A 16,132-nucleotide genomic window follows, 5' to 3' on the forward strand; every position below is an offset into this window, starting at 1 on the left:
AAGTGTGGCAACATTTCCAGGACACTCTGTACATGCAGACTTCTTCTTCTTCTTCTTCTTCTTCTTCTTCTTCTTGGCGTTTGCAGAGGTTACACGATCAGACGGTCCAGCACAGCACTGGTGATAAATGTTGTCGTTTTCTTCAACTCCTGTCGACTGCCGTATTGTTTGGTCTGCAAGGGAGTTGCCAGTTTGTGACGGCCACACTTCTTTTCGTTCCTCATCTAGTAAGGGGAAATCGCTGTAAGATGTGTTCCACTGTTTGGTCTTCTTGACCGCAGGCACAGGTTGGTGATGGCGCCACTTCAGTTCATGTGAGCATTGAGCCTGTTGTGGCCAGTACGCAGCCTGATGAGGTTGACTTGCTGCTCTCTGGACATTGTGTGGTAGTCATCTCTGTTTGTCCTTGGCCTCATCAATGCCTTGATGATTGTCTTCTGCTCACTAAAGCTGACACTGTTTTCAGGTTGGTCTTCCACGGCTCCTTCTTTCGCCAGCTCATCTGCCCTTTCATTTTCTGGTATCCCACGGTGTGCTGGTATCCACTGGAGGACAACTCTTCTGGTTTGTCTGACCATCTGTAATGCTTTGGCCAGCTGTGGGTGTTTGTCGTTCTCTAGGGCCTGAAGGACTGAAAGGGCGTCGTACATGCAGACGAAAGTTGCCTGTTCTCTCATCTTTGATGGACTGACGGAGAATGTCTACCATCATGTCAAGGTTCTGTAGCTACAGTTGACTGGTTCTGCATATTGACAACTTCTCTTTATGTGCAAGTAGCTGATGTTTGATGTCTGAAAGAGTATTCACGAATTCCTCCTCAGACGGAACACTATGATTTGATAGTAAACTACCTTGTATATACCCAGTATCAAGTAAACGCCCACCCCCTGCTTTTGGTCAAATTTTGTGCACAGGGTACAGTACCTAGTAAACGCCCACCTCCCAGTTTCGATCAGTGGAGTAGACAAGGAAAATGAAAAAATAAATTTCCTTCCTCGGAAATGTTTCGGGGAGTGGACAGAAAACGGGTTCTAGGGTGATTACAGAATTGCTATACATTTTTGACTGGGAGGGAAAAGAAGAAACAAAAGCTTCATCTTGGGCGAAAAGTGATGTCTGAAGAGGTTGATTTACGTGTTCTTTGATTTCTCAGTGAGTAAGAACGGGTAGAGGGCCGCGTCGTCAAAGATATTTTGAAGTTATGAACTTGTTAAACAGACACTAAAGCAATAAGATTATCTTCGTGGTTTGCTTGCAGAATTCCCTGTGTGAGTGTGTGTGTGTCTGTGTCTGTGTGCCGTCTGTGTGTCTGTGTGTGAGAGAGAGAGAGTGTGTGAGAGAGGAAAGTTTTGTGCAATAACGCATCCTTTGAATACTTCTATGCCAAATGACCAAATTATCGTTATTCTAGCAAAGGAACCGCTCCTGCAAAGGGTATAGTACCTAGGAAACGCCCATCCTCAACTTTTGGGCGAAATTGGTGCATAGGAGGGGGGGTGGGGGCATACAAGGTAGTTTACGGTAATTGCGAATGAGCTTTTCCGCAGCCTTTAATAATCGTACATTGTACTTTCTGGGTCTCGGGATCTGCGGATTTAGGTTGTTTGTAAAATTGGCGAAGAATTTCGCTGGCTGGTTTTTTTTTAAAGAAACATTCGGCGTTCCTTTCTTCTCTGACAAAAACAATGTTAACGCCATAGTAGTCTTCGTGTATTTAGAACCATATTCCTGGTCTTTATAAAACCGAGTCAGCTTTCAATGAGCTGCAAGAGATCAGGCACTGTGACCTGCTCAATGTCGGCTTTGTCCAAGTACTCAATCTAGACAAAACAGCACTTATATCAAGTGAAGGAGTATATTCAAGAAGTGTTTAAACCATCTCATACAACATTACTTTACTTATTTTGAAAACTAGTAACTGAGAAGAAATACAGTTTTGCCATAGGTCGGCTTCCATACAAATGTTGTTTTCGGAATAATGAAAAAAGCCTTAAATTACAGTTTAATGTCATCCATTTGTATAGCATTAATATGAACAATCAATACCCATCTCAGACGTATACACATTCAGTAACTCTGCTTCAGTTAGTTGTTTAAACAGACAGTTTTTTGCAAAAATGAACCAGCAGCAGACGACGCTTTCGCGCCAGCGCGCGTTGTGCGGCGGTACAGTAACCTTGACCTAGATGTATCAGATCGCCTTGTGTCGGCTATGGTCGGCGAAGTTGGTCACAATTTTTCAAAATGTAAATTTTATTTTCTTTGATTTAATTTTAGTACTTGTTTCCCCCATTATATAACGCTATATTCATGATAGGCTGGTTATGTGTGAGAATGTAAATAATTGTGTGTGTGTGTGTGTGTGTGTGTGTGTGTGTGTGTGTGTGTGTGTGTGTGTGTGTGTGTGTGTGTGAGTTGTGTCTGTGTGTGCATGACAGTGTAATGTACGTATGTATGCATGCATGGTGATGTGTGTCTGCATATGTGTCTGGTTGGTTTTTATTTTATTTTTACCGTGCCGTGCCAAGATGAAATCCTTTTGCAAAATTGGTGAATAAATATCTTGTATCTTGTATCTTGTAACAATCTGTTAAATTATTACATTAAACATTGAAAAGGTATTATGTTGAGGTTAAAACTAAATATGACCGGAGTATGCCTGTAACGCAAAGTTCAAGGTGTAAAACTGTATCAAGTTACGCTTGCCGAGTTAGTGGAGCGTGCAAAACTGCTGCCGCTGTACCGCGTCACAGTGCTGACGGTGAAACGAGATCTCGTATGGCATTCCGTTTGTCAAATAATTATTTGGATACTTTTTCATGTTTTTTTCACCAGTTTTAGCTAAATAATCATTATTTAGAAGCTCATGTGCTAAATAAGTAATTGTTTATAAACAATGTAAAACAATTCTAAATAATTTTTTGTTTACGTAAACAATTCATTATTTACCTAAACAATTCATTGTTTACGTAAATAATTCATTGTTTACGTAAATAATGATTTATTTACGTAAACAATATATTATTTAGACTTATATTACATTGTTTATAAAGAATCAGCAATGTTGCTAAATAAATCATTATTTACGTAAACAATGAATTATTTACGTAAACAATGAATTGTTTAGGGAAAGCAGTTTTCATTATTTAGGGGAATCAAGAATTGACTTCTAAGCTTCATTTTTTTTCTTTGTGTATATACTATAATTCAATACAAGGTATCTCCAAACACTATTTATCAGAAAATGTTCGTAAATTTGTTTATTTTACAAGCTGAAATTGCCGTACGAAAAGAACTGAATGCGAAAACAAACAAAAGGTCAAGGTCATAACCGGGAGTGTTTAGTGTTTGCATTCTCTCCCTTGAAGTTGTTGAAAAAAAAGTTTTCCGTCCTAAGTTTTCTGTTCTGTCTCTATGGCATTCCGTTTGTCAAATAATTATTTGGATACTTTTTCATGTTTTTTTCACCAGTTTTAGCTAAATAATCATTATTTAGAAGCTCATGTGCTAAATAAGTAATTGTTTATAAACAATGTAAAACAATTCTAAATAATTTTTTATTTACGTAAACCATTCATTATTTACCTAAACAATTCATTGTTTACGTAAATAATTCATTGTTTACGTAAATAATGATTTATTTACGTAAACAATATATTATTTAGATTTATATTACATTGTTTATAAACAATCAGCAATGTTTCTAAATAAATCATTATTTACGTAAACAATGAATTATTTACGTAAATAATTCATTGTTTACGTAAATAATGATTTATTTACGTAAACAATATATTATTTAGACTTATAATACATTGTTTATAAACAATGAGCAATGTTTCTAAATAAATCATTATTTACGTAAACAATGAATTATTTACGTAAACAATTCATTGTTTACGTAAACAATTCATTGTTTAGCCAAGACATTTTCCATTATTTAGGGGTTTCTAGGATTCGCTTCTGAACTAAGTTTTATGTCTTTCAGTGATTACTATAATTGAATACAAGGTCTCTCCACACACTCTTATCTTAAAATAGCTGTTGTTTGGATATTATTTTGTTTATTTTACAAGCCGAGTACGAAAATAACTGATCTCAAACACAGTCAAAGGTCAAGGTCAATTAAGGGTTTTCTCTGCCGGGAGTGTTTAGTGTTTGCATTTTCTTGCTTGAAGTTGTTGAAACACAGTATTTTCCCCGTATGTTCTCTGTTCTGTTTATGTCCCAACAACATGCCTGTCTTTCCATTTCTCTTCCTTTCATCGTTTCATTTCAAAGAGAAAAGTAAAAACAGCTGTGAACCGTTGAAAAACGGGAAACAATGCCTCCTGGAGTGACTTCCCTTGCCTTGAAAGCAAGATGGAGAAACAGCGACCGGGCAAGAAGCGAACATATTCTGAGCGATTGTTACCAGAGGAGAGGCGGCGATACCATCAGAAGATTTTGGAGAGTGATGGGAATGATCCGTATGACATTCCAACCAGGTGCTGGTCAGCAAATCCGGACGATCTGCCAGAGCTGAGTTACATCAACATCGTAAATTATTTTGTGCTTGGCAAGAACTGAGAAGAGTGCATGTTGCTTGCCCTTGAGTAGCTGTAAGATTCTGTGATGGCTTATATAAATTCTGGAGGATGTAATTTTGGTGCTATAAAGAACCGACGCGCTCACAAAACAAAACGAACACTAGAATTGGAAAATTAATTAAAGTTTATTTGAATACTTGTCGATGTCATGGTAATTCGGAATCAGCTCATAATATCAATATATAAAAAGGCTAAAACATAAATCTATGGAGAGGCTAAGTAACCTATATCGGAGCGTGGCGGAAAAACTAATCTAAGTTTAGAAAGTGAATTAAAGCTAAAATGTGAAGTAGAAAGGACTAGCTTGAGTGAGAGTGCAGAACAGTAGAGTGTGAAGCGTGGAGCATGGAGCGAGAAGCGCGGAGCGTGGTGCGAGAAGCGCGGAGCGAGAAGCGCGGAGCGGTGGAAACTGATAGAAAAGAAAAAACTAAACTTAGAATTCGAAACATCAAACTAAACATCAAAGGTGTCCTAAAAACATAAACATCAAAGGTGTCCTAAAAACATAAACATCAAAGATGGACGACAAAATGGCGGCCGAAACAAGATGGCGGCAAATCAATAAAAAATCACCAAGACAAAAATATGTTAGAAAAACCCTACATAGAATAAACGTAGGACACAGAAACGGAAAGAAGACAAACAAACGGACAGAAGACACAGAGACGGAAAGAAGACAAAGAAACGGAAAGAAGACACAGAAACGGACAGAAGACAAAGAAACGGACAGAAGACACAGAAACGGGCAGAAGACAAAGAAACGGACAGAAGACACAGAAACGGACAGAAGACAAAGATTCAAAACGAAAATTACACGAATTCGGTAAATAAAAGAAACATAGTCAGAAATGGATACTCGCCTTTGACAGCATCAATAATCTAAAAACAGACTCAAGGCGAGCAACTGAACCTGAACTACAAAATAACTTAAAAACAAAACTGGAGGCTGGCAGAAAACACTGGGCCCCGGAACAGAGCAAAAAAATCTATCTATCCTAAAACATCTTGTTCCGTGAACGGCTTCCCAGTAAGTGACGACGAATACAGGCTATCCACCACAGAGGTGAACTAAAAATACTGCGCGTTACTACAATATTACTGTTGCAAAACATGCGTCCCGTGCTCTCCGGGGAAAAACTCCAAGGCTGTCCAGCGTGAGCCATACAGGCACATGAAATTAAAATCAGAAAAACGCCGGCCACACTACCTTGTTTATAAATTAGTTCGTTACAATATTTAACGTCATTATAACAAAACAAAGTTCGTACCAGGACGCTCATACTTAATAAAGAAAAATAAAAGATAAAGAGCGAGCTAGACCCGCACGCGAACCTACAGAGGTGGTTGCAAAAAGGGAACAAATAGGGGCAAAAGTGAGAAAAGTGAAAGAAAAGAGGTGAGAAGGAGATCAGAAAAAGGGGAAGCCACCACCACGGAAAGTCGCATGCGAGTCAAGCTAGAAGCATGACTAAAAAACACAAGCAAAACAAAAAGAATCTAAATACACAGAAGGCTCCTTAGCAGGGGCATTCACATTCCCCCCTCGAAGACATCTTAGTCTTTACAAAAGTCGACATAAAAAATCAACAAAAATCATCGAATACATGCGTGGTTCAAAAACAAAATCCGAAACATTACAGAATCCTTTTGGCATTATCCAAAACGTAGCTGTTCGAAACGCACTCTCATACGTGGTTCAAAATACAAAAAACCGAAACGTTACAGAATCCTTTCGGCATTATCCAAAACGTAGCTGTTCGAAACGCACTCTCAATGAGTCTCAATCTAAAAAATCACACGTGTTCTTTCAACAAATGTAACATCATATTTCGTCAGTCCGTCACTGTCAACATATCGTGTCAACATTATTCTTACACCTTTACATAAACCGCAACTCAGTATGAAAGACTGTAGTCGCAACCTACAGAAGAATACAAATGAAAAACATCTTCCGTCTTCTTAATCATAAGCACAGGCATCCGCACGCGGGAAGGACTAAACAAAACCGATTCATTAAGCGCTTGCCTCTGAGCTTTCGTTCCAAAATGCGGAACCAAAAACATATATATACAAAAGGAGAGAAACCACAAAGTCACAAAAAATATTTGCATTAAGACGAAATTTTCTCCCCAAATCAAAACAGCGCCACCTGTCAAAAAGGCGAACGGATTACGTCAGACCAAAACATGCACAAACGGTCTGTCGAAAACAGTAAAGTTCACTGGGAAAGTCATTGAGTTTCCGGGTCTGCCTTCACCAGCACGGTCAGCTTAGAGATGGGGCGCCAGTAGTAGAAAGTGGAATGGCTCGTCTTCGAGGTGACCTTGACAGTCTTGAGCTTGCAGGTTCGCACGAGTCCATCGTCGCTGGGGCGAACCTCCGTCACGAGTCCAAGAGGCCAATCTGCTCTGCATACGGCTTCGTCACGTAGCACGACGACATCTCCGACAGCAACGTTTCGTTGGGGAAGAAGCCACTTTCTTCTTCGTCGTGGTCGTCTTCGTTGTGGTCTTCTTTGTACTGGTCTTCTTCGTCGTGGTCTTCTTCGTCGTTGTCTTCTTCGTCGTTGTCTTCTTCGTTGTGGTCTTCTCAAAATCCTTTCCATGGCATGGAGGGCGTCGGAGATGCTGGGTTCGGCGAGTGTCGTGCGATATACGGAAGCGACTGATTCACCTTCGTACTCGCTGAGACAATACTGTTCTGTTTGAGACACGTGCATCACGTCATGGACAGACTGTTTTGGCGACACTTGTCCCAGTATCGTCCACCCCAACGGTGTGAGAACGGCGTATGGGTCTCCCTTGATGACTCTCTCTGGCATGAATAGCTCTGCATGATCGTAGCCAATCAACAACCCGGGAGTGCAGCCTTCGAGCAACGGGGGAATCTCGCTGGCAATATGACTCAAATGCTTGATGTTACGAGCAGTCTCTGATGTTGGTATGTTCTCAGTGTCATTGGTGAGATGGTCCGTCGTGTAGAGCGTTTTCAGGTTGTGGGAAACATTGGAGTTGAGGGCCTTGACACACAATCCGGTCACTCTCTGACATTCGATATGAGTGTTCTGAGAAGTCATAGTGTTCAGCCTCAATGACGCTGGCTCGGAATGAGTGTTCAGCTTGTCACTCAAAGATTCAGTAACGAAGGAGATGCAAGACATGGTGTCAAGCAGCGCGTATGTCGTATGCTCTACCGTGGGATTCTCCTTCGTCGAAACTCTGACCGGAACAATCATGGTAGCTCTGACTGGTCTGTCCGACTTGTTGGTTGTCGCGAATGCTGATCCAGAGGCAGAAACACGGGCATCTTGACTGATACAGACAAACCTTGAAGAATCTGGCGGTCCCCGTGCATTCCGTTGCTGATTGGGAATCTTCTTCCTGTAGCTAGGCGCTCCATGCAGCATAGTGAGATGTGGGCCTTGGCACTTGTCACATATCGCCCTAGTAGTGCAGTCTACACTTCTATGGTCAGTCTTTCTGGCACAGGAGAAGCACAAGGACGTTTCGTACATGAAGTGTTTCCTGTCCTCAACGGGAATCTCATCGAACCTCTGGCATCTGAGTAGAGGATGAGAAGAAGAGCTGGTCGGAAAACGAACGGTACAAAAGGGACAGACTTCGTCGCAGTTCGTACTCAGGACAGTTTTAGCGTGGTGCTGACATCTGTCACACTCTTGACATGCAGATGTAGTAGAACAATCCGTACTGTACGATGTTTTCTTGGAGACTGCTGAACTGGCGGTCTGTGAGGTGGAAGAGGCGGCAGCTTTGCTGGAGGAGAAAAGGGGCTCGCAAAGGATGTCTGCCTCTGTCTTGATGAAAGCTGACAACTCCTCAAAGGTGGGGTAGCGTTTCTTCTCGTTCTTGGTCTTGTTTACTTTCCGCACCCAGTTTCTCACCAACCAATCTGGAAGCTTGGTCATGAGTGTCTTGTGATAGGCTGGGTCTTCAAGATTCTGTAGCTGGCCTATCACTCGGCTCGCCACAAGGCATTGTCCAAGAAAGTCCGAGAAGGCGCGGAGGGCTTGTCCATCTTTGGGTTTGATTACCGGCCATGCATCTAGTTTCTCTCGGAAGGCTCTGGCAACGACGAAAGAACTGCCGAATCTTTCCTCCAGCGTCTGAAGAGCCTGCTGATAGGCCTGGGCATCCCTGATCAGAAAGAGTCCCTTGACCGCATCCTTCGCCGGACCGTCCAAGTACTTCTCCAAGTAGAGGAGCTTTTCCTCTGCAGAAACGCCCTGCCGCTCAATCAAAAGAGTGAATGAGGACCTCCAGAGAGGGTACGTCAAAGGATCTCCTGAAAACGTAGTGGGCTCCTGCGTCGGTAACCTGTTGATCAGGAGAGCCTCAGCTAGAGTACGAGCTAGGGCAGAACCCTCGGAGAGCGCTGGTTGGCCTTGCATCTGAGGAAGGTATGCATCTTGCCCGTAGTAGTCTGAAGGGCTCGTGACCGGAGCCTCTTGAAAACCATGCTGTGTGTAGTCAGTGTCAGGAGCAAAGCTTGCAGCGTGGTCATATTGCTGTGTTTGCATGGGAGGATGCATGACAGAAGGCCCATATGCAAAGCTTGGCACATAGGTCGGAGACTCTCGGGAGGTCATGGCAGGAAAAGGACCAGGGAAAGGCCCGGGAAAAGGTCTCGCTGATGGATTGAGGGATTTGTGAGGGAAACGGGAAGGCGCGTAGATCTGGCGAGGACGATCTCCGTGGCTTGGAATCTCAGCTTTGACAAACTGAGGCCGAAAGGAGGTCGCGAATTGGCCTCCGACTCTTGTCGTCATCGTGGTTGCTGTAGTCATCGTCGTAGTGGTAGGAGCCGTGGCTGTGACTGCTGCTGGAAGTGGATGAAAAGCGGAGACAGGTTGAGCAAGGGTCCTGGAGATGCCTCGAAGAGTGTCGCGGATATCCTCGGCGGCCGACTGGAGATGCGAAGGGGCATAAGCCCTGACCTCCGTGGGCTTCTGAAGTGGCGGGAGTCCAGGCTTGGCTGCCGCAGGCTGATGTTGCCCAGAGACGAGGGTGTTGGCTGACGGCTGATGACGCGGGCGGGCGTAGGTGTCGGCTGTCGCAGGCTTATATGTATCTTGTGTGTGCTGTGTGTGCCTATCATACCCTACCGCCACATCGCCTATGCTCTCTGAGTGTGTACCTACATGCAGGGGGTTGTGAGTACCTAGGTACCTATCAATGGGGCTGTCACGAGGTAGTTGGGGCATGAATCTTTCTCTAGCCCTTTGCTGTTCCTCTATGTCAGTTTTAAGGATCTTAAAAACGTCATGCTCTTCTTGCATCTTGCCTTCTCTCTCCACCCTCTCCAGTGCAGTCTTAACTTCCTTTTCCTTTTTCTTCAAAGCTAACCTTTCATCTTGAGCTTCTCTCTCTAAACGAGCATACTCTCTTTCCAACTCTCTTTCCATCTCTGCCTTCTTCTCAGCCTTCTTCTCTGCCGCCAAAGCTTTAGACCTAGAAGCCTTCTCCTCTAAAAGCAAAAGAGTCTCTTCTTGTCTAGCCCTTTCATCTGCGACCATTTGCTGGGACCTAAATCTCGCTGCACTAACCGCCAAAGCAGCATCTAGAGAAACCTCTCTAGCACCTCCAGAAGCGACTGTGGAAGTCAAGTCCGAGCTGGAGGCGTACGGGTCTAACTTGGGAAAGAGACTGCGGTATTGTTCTTTGAGTGTCTCCGTTTGCATGTGCATATCGCTCAAATCCTCTTCTATAGCTACATCACTTTCAGCCACTTGACAAAGCCTCGAGTTCGCTACATTCAGCTCGTTTAGGCGCTCACAGAGGGTTATTTTTTGAGCTTTAAGGACTCTCCTTAGGTCTGGTGTTTCCCTAAAGGCTGTGCACAACTCGCTGATCGTATTCTTATGAGCTCGGCTTAGGGCCCAGTACTTGTCTGACAGTTCCCTCACCTCAGCATTAAGTCTAGCCCTAACAATGGCGGGGCCTCTTTCTTCTCTACTTCGTTGAGCGAGATGCTCTGCACTTGCAGCCTGTTGGGAGGGCTCAGTTCCTAAACCTTCCTGTGTAGGAGAATGTTCAGCTTGAGAGGGAAAGTTATCTGAATTCAAAGTGTCTTGGGTCTGAGTGGGTTCAGCTAGAGACTCTCCCTGAGCGCCATCATGGTCGCCTTCATTCTTACGACTATCAGTGTCCGAAGCAAAATGTTCATCCCTTTCTAACTTCAAAGTGTAAGGGGATAGCTCGGCACTCTCATGAGAAGGTAATTTCTCATCCATACTTTAAGTCAAGTGAAAACGTAGAGGTTAACAAAGACTTGCGAAACATAGAGAAACAAAATTCAAAACGGCACACCTCGGGTCACTCACTAGAGGGGAAGAAAATACGAAGTACGAAGTGTGCAATGCTATGGTCAACAATCCTAAAATAATGCCTAAGTTGCTCTGCTCTGGGCCCGACAAAAATAAATTAAAATATTGTTCGCTAGATACGAAACAGTTCCTTTAAGACAAAAGGTTCATGATCTCTTCACAAGATTCGTAAGGATAAGAAGTTCAAAAGTCAGTGGCCCTAATCACAGGCCTACAAAAGTTCATAAAGTTCTTTGTCGAAAACAATCCAAAATGTTCCAAAAAATATCAAAGTTTCCACTGTGCTTGCCCTTGAGTAGCTGTAAGATTCTGTGATGGCTTATATAAATTCTGGAGGATGTAATTTTGGTGCTATAAAGAACCGACGCGCTCACAAAACAAAACGAACACTAGAATTGGAAAATTAATTAAAGTTTATTTGAATACTTGTCGATGTCATGGTAATTCGGAATCAGCTCATAATATCAATATATAAAAAGGCTAAAACATAAATCTATGGAGAGGCTAAGTAACCTATATCGGAGCGTGGCGGAAAAACTAATCTAAGTTTAGAAAGTGAATTAAAGCTAAAATGTGAAGTAGAAAGGACTAGCTTGAGTGAGAGTGCAGAACAGTAGAGTGTGAAGCGTGGAGCATGGAGCGAGAAGCGCGGAGCGTGGTGCGAGAAGCGCGGAGCGAGAAGCGCGGAGCGGTGGAAACTGATAGAAAAGAAAAAACTAAACTTAGAATTCGAAACATCAAACTAAACATCAAAGGTGTCCTAAAAACATAAACATCAAAGGTGTCCTAAAAACATAAACATCAAAGATGGACGACAAAATGGCGGCCGAAACAAGATGGCGGCAAATCAATAAAAAATCACCAAGACAAAAATATGTTAGAAAAACCCTACATAGAATAAACGTAGGACACAGAAACGGAAAGAAGACAAACAAACGGACAGAAGACACAGAGACGGAAAGAAGACAAAGAAACGGAAAGAAGACACAGAAACGGACAGAAGACAAAGAAACGGACAGAAGACACAGAAACGGACAGAAGACAAAGAAACGGACAGAAGACACAGAAACGGACAGAAGACAAAGATTCAAAACGAAAATTACACGAATTCGGTAAATAAAAGAAACATAGTCAGAAATGGATACTCGCCTTTGACAGCATCAATAATCTAAAAACAGACTCAAGGCGAGCAACTGAACCTGAACTACAAAATAACTTAAAAACAAAACTGGAGGCTGGCAGAAAACACTGGGCCCCGGAACAGAGCAAAAAAATCTATCTATCCTAAAACATCTTGTTCCGTGAACGGCTTCCCAGTAAGTGACGACGAATACAGGCTATCCACCACAGAGGTGAACTAAAAATACTGCGCGTTACTACAATATTACTGTTGCAAAACATGCGTCCCGTGCTCTCCGGGGAAAAACTCCAAGGCTGTCCAGCGTGAGCCATACAGGCACATGAAATTAAAATCAGAAAAACGCCGGCCACACTACCTTGTTTATAAATTAGTTCGTTACAATATTTAACGTCATTATAACAAAACAAAGTTCGTACCAGGACGCTCATACTTAATAAAGAAAAATAAAAGATAAAGAGCGAGCTAGACCCGCACGCGAACCTACAGAGGTGGTTGCAAAAAGGGAACAAATAGGGGCAAAAGTGAGAAAAGTGAAAGAAAAGAGGTGAGAAGGAGATCAGAAAAAGGGGAAGCCACCACCACGGAAAGTCGCATGCGAGTCAAGCTAGAAGCATGACTAAAAAACACAAGCAAAACAAAAAGAATCTAAATACACAGAAGGCTCCTTAGCAGGGGCATTCACACAAACGTTTGGATTCCTACCGACTTTTTGTCTCTGGCTGGGTGAGGGATGTCAAGCGCTACAGCCCTGATGGCTGTCAAAACTCTGTCATTTCTGCAAAGGTAAGAATGTGCTTTCAGTTTATAAATATAATAATGAATGAACGTGAGTGTTCTCTGTCTTGTGTTGCAGATTTCACTTGTAAGTTGCAGTTCAGGATATTGTGTTGAGGCTTTGTCTTTAATATATTCTTCGCTTTAGTTTGTATTCTGGACTACGACAAAAGCTGTAGATAGTCTTGAATATATTTATATTTTGAAATAGCTTGCAAAATATTATATTTATATATAATTATAATGAGCTTCATGTTCATATTCAGTTAAAAATCTGTTGTTTACTTTTCATTGTTAATGTTGTAAAGCACATTGACATTATGTGCGTCTTAGAGTTATATTCATTCGATTGACCTAGCTGAATGCTGATTTGTGCGATCTTCAATTTATGTTTCAGGTTCTTCATTCACAACGCCTTAATGAACCAGCACTTTCTCCTTGGACCATCGCCACTTTTGATGGCAACATACTGTCAGCACACTGTACCTGCATGGCCGGAGTTGGAGAAACCTGCATGGCCGGAGTTGGAGAAACCTGCACACACGTCCCTTCACCTTCAAGGAGTCAGCTGTTGAGTGTGTGTGACAGACCGCCATTTCTGTTTGGAATCTAACAGTGAGGGGATGCTTTGTCTGCGCAAGGACCACCCATACTTAAAAGTTAAATAGTCAAGTACCGGTACAGTGCCAGATTGTTATGACCAGTTCCTCCTACTGCGATTTCATGGTGTGGACTACTGTGGATAAAGTTATTGTCTGAGTATTGCCTGACTGTGATTTTTGGGCAATGTGTGTGGAGAAAGCTTTGAAAGTGTTCAGACTCGCAGTTTTTCCAGAGCTAGTTGGAAACTGGCTGGACAGAGAAGCTGAGCCTCTACAAGCAGTGGGTGTGAACCAGGAGCAGCTGCAAACACAAGCCGTGAAACGCAGCAAGAAACAGTGACAATGCCAGACTCGCTTGCTCATGTGTGTGGGAAAACAAACATCATGTATGACTGTACACACAGAAAGTGGCCAGTAGTAAAGTTGTAAAGAGGGAGAGAAAAGAGGGCATGTAATGTTTTAAGTCACAGTTCACACTCACAGAGAAGTCATTGTTCCATTCTTGTTTCATTTTATTCTTAAAGTAAAATCATGCACAGATGTAGGCATACATTTTGTTTAGGATCACTGACCACAATACAAAATCAAGTGCTACAAGTATAAATTATGATGCATACAGGACATTATTTTGTGATTGTTTTACATCCACTGCTGTGAATAACAAAGAATCATGAGCAGTTTGATTATCAACTTATTCAGCCAGGTATATTGTTCATTCTCCTTGTTCAATGTTTCCAGTGACACGGATTGGCTGCTTGATTTAGGGAACAAATAAGAGTGTGTGGTCCAGCGTAGTTCTGCATCAGTACAGTCAAGTAATACAGTGTTTAAATTGGCAGTGGAACTGAAAGTTAGTTTCTATTATCAACTAGTTCTGTTTTGATGACAACAAAATTGAACACACTTATTTCTGCAAAAAAGCGCACAGGTCTATTTATCATAATGAATAGTTAATGACTCACATGCCCACAGTATGTTATTTCAATTTTGAACATTTAGTGAAAGTGTTCTTCTCTTCACTTTGGCTTGATACCTGCAATACTGGTAGTGGTATGTTCAGTGTTGCTTGAAGTTGCATGTTATTGGTAGTTTAAATGTGTGCTCGCATTTCAAGTGTAGGCCATTTAATTTTGCAATGCTCCTGATCTTGTTTCCTGTGTAGAGCTATTTTGAGGTTAATCAGCATAATTCAACCTTTGTCAGTTGTGTCAATACATGTCACATTTATGCAAAATGATTTCAAAGTGTATGTTAATGTGGTGTGTGTGTGTGTGTGTGTGTGATAGAAAGAGTGAAATCTGCTCTTGAAATGGAAGGAAATAGCAGCAGGTCAGATCATATACACATGATACATGTATGTGTATTCAAATTCAAGATTCCATCCAGTGAAAACATAACAGAAAAACTGTTGCTACTGCTCATGTGAGACACCTGCATCAGAATTAGATACAATACACCACAGTTTAATTAACACATTCTTTAAACAATGCCTTTATCTTCAAATTCAAGATTCCGTCCAGTGAAAACATAATAACAGAAAGACTATTGCTACTGCTCATGAGAGACATCAGAATCAGATACAAGACACCACAGTTCAGGGGTGTTGCTAGACATTTTTATGTTGGGACATTTGGCCAAAACTGTCAGAATGCTTTAGGACATTTTGAAAAAATTTCGGCCATTATTTTGGCTCATCGAAAGTCACCGCAACATTGAAGCACAAGAGGTAATCATTGTCTTAGGAACACAGAACATATGTTGCATACTGCAACTGAAACAATCAGCTTTGTTGATTTAAGTAAAACACAAAGACACCAATTCTTTAAAACTTTTTCAAACCTTTAACTTTAATGTTTTGAAAGTAAAACAATAAAACTCTTCCAATCTTGACAAGCCTTTCAGTTGGAAATATGACTGGTAAAACACCAATAAAACATAAACACACTCTGACACCGTCACATAACATTGTGATTTTATCCATTGTTTTGAAGGTTTCCTGATACACGAGCACATCTATGGATCTTGCATGGTCTTTGCTAGCGAGGTGGTCAGTTAATGCTGAAATTTTGGCAACCTCCCCTGGTGAAAATATTTTTACATCCACCGTTCTTGCACAGTTTGCAAAACATGGACCCACCCTCATAGCTAAGCCATGGGTGTAGGCCTAGGGTGAGCCAATTTGCTTCAAAACCACGATTTGGATGTCGCTTTTCAATCTCAGCAGATGTCGATACGCCGGTGAATGTGACTGTCCTCTGCTAAGCTTGTGTCGTCTGCTTCCATCGACTCGACAACACTACCCCTATCACTCACACTGTCCACGTTCGCGGTGTTGCTGTTATTTTTTTCAGAAGCACCTACCTTGGCGAAGGGTAGCACACCGTGGCCACTGATCAATTGAGTTTTTTTCTTCTTTTTTGGTTGCGACATGATGTTCGGCGAACGCAAACGCTGAGCCTGAGCGGTCCGCAGAAAGTGTGGTTTCCCTTGTCGAAACCACTCTGGCAGCTATAGTTTTTGTCAATGGCTTGCGCTCAAAACACTGATGTTTCGTTCTTGGTATTCACGAAGAAAATAAACGCCAGTCAGTTGTCTAAGTACATCGGCAGCAGTTTTATCAATCAATCAATCAATGACGCTTATATCGCGCATATTCCGTGGGTACAGTTCTAGGCGCTCTGCA

General features: G+C 42.0%; 1 long non-coding RNA gene across 1 annotated transcript; it reads left to right on the plus strand.

The window, feature by feature from the left end:
* The first annotated feature begins 12,755 nt into the window (after positions 1-12,755).
* Positions 12,756-15,253, plus strand: LOC138975817 (uncharacterized). Its single transcript, XR_011458762.1, has 2 exons — positions 12,756-12,856; positions 13,245-15,253. It is a non-coding gene; the product is annotated as an uncharacterized lncRNA (long non-coding RNA).
* The last annotated feature ends 879 nt before the right edge of the window (positions 15,254-16,132 follow it).

The sequence above is a fragment of the Littorina saxatilis genome, linkage group LG9 (assembly GCF_037325665.1).
Source record: "Littorina saxatilis isolate snail1 linkage group LG9, US_GU_Lsax_2.0, whole genome shotgun sequence".
Classification (NCBI taxonomy): domain Eukaryota; kingdom Metazoa; phylum Mollusca; class Gastropoda; order Littorinimorpha; family Littorinidae; genus Littorina; species Littorina saxatilis.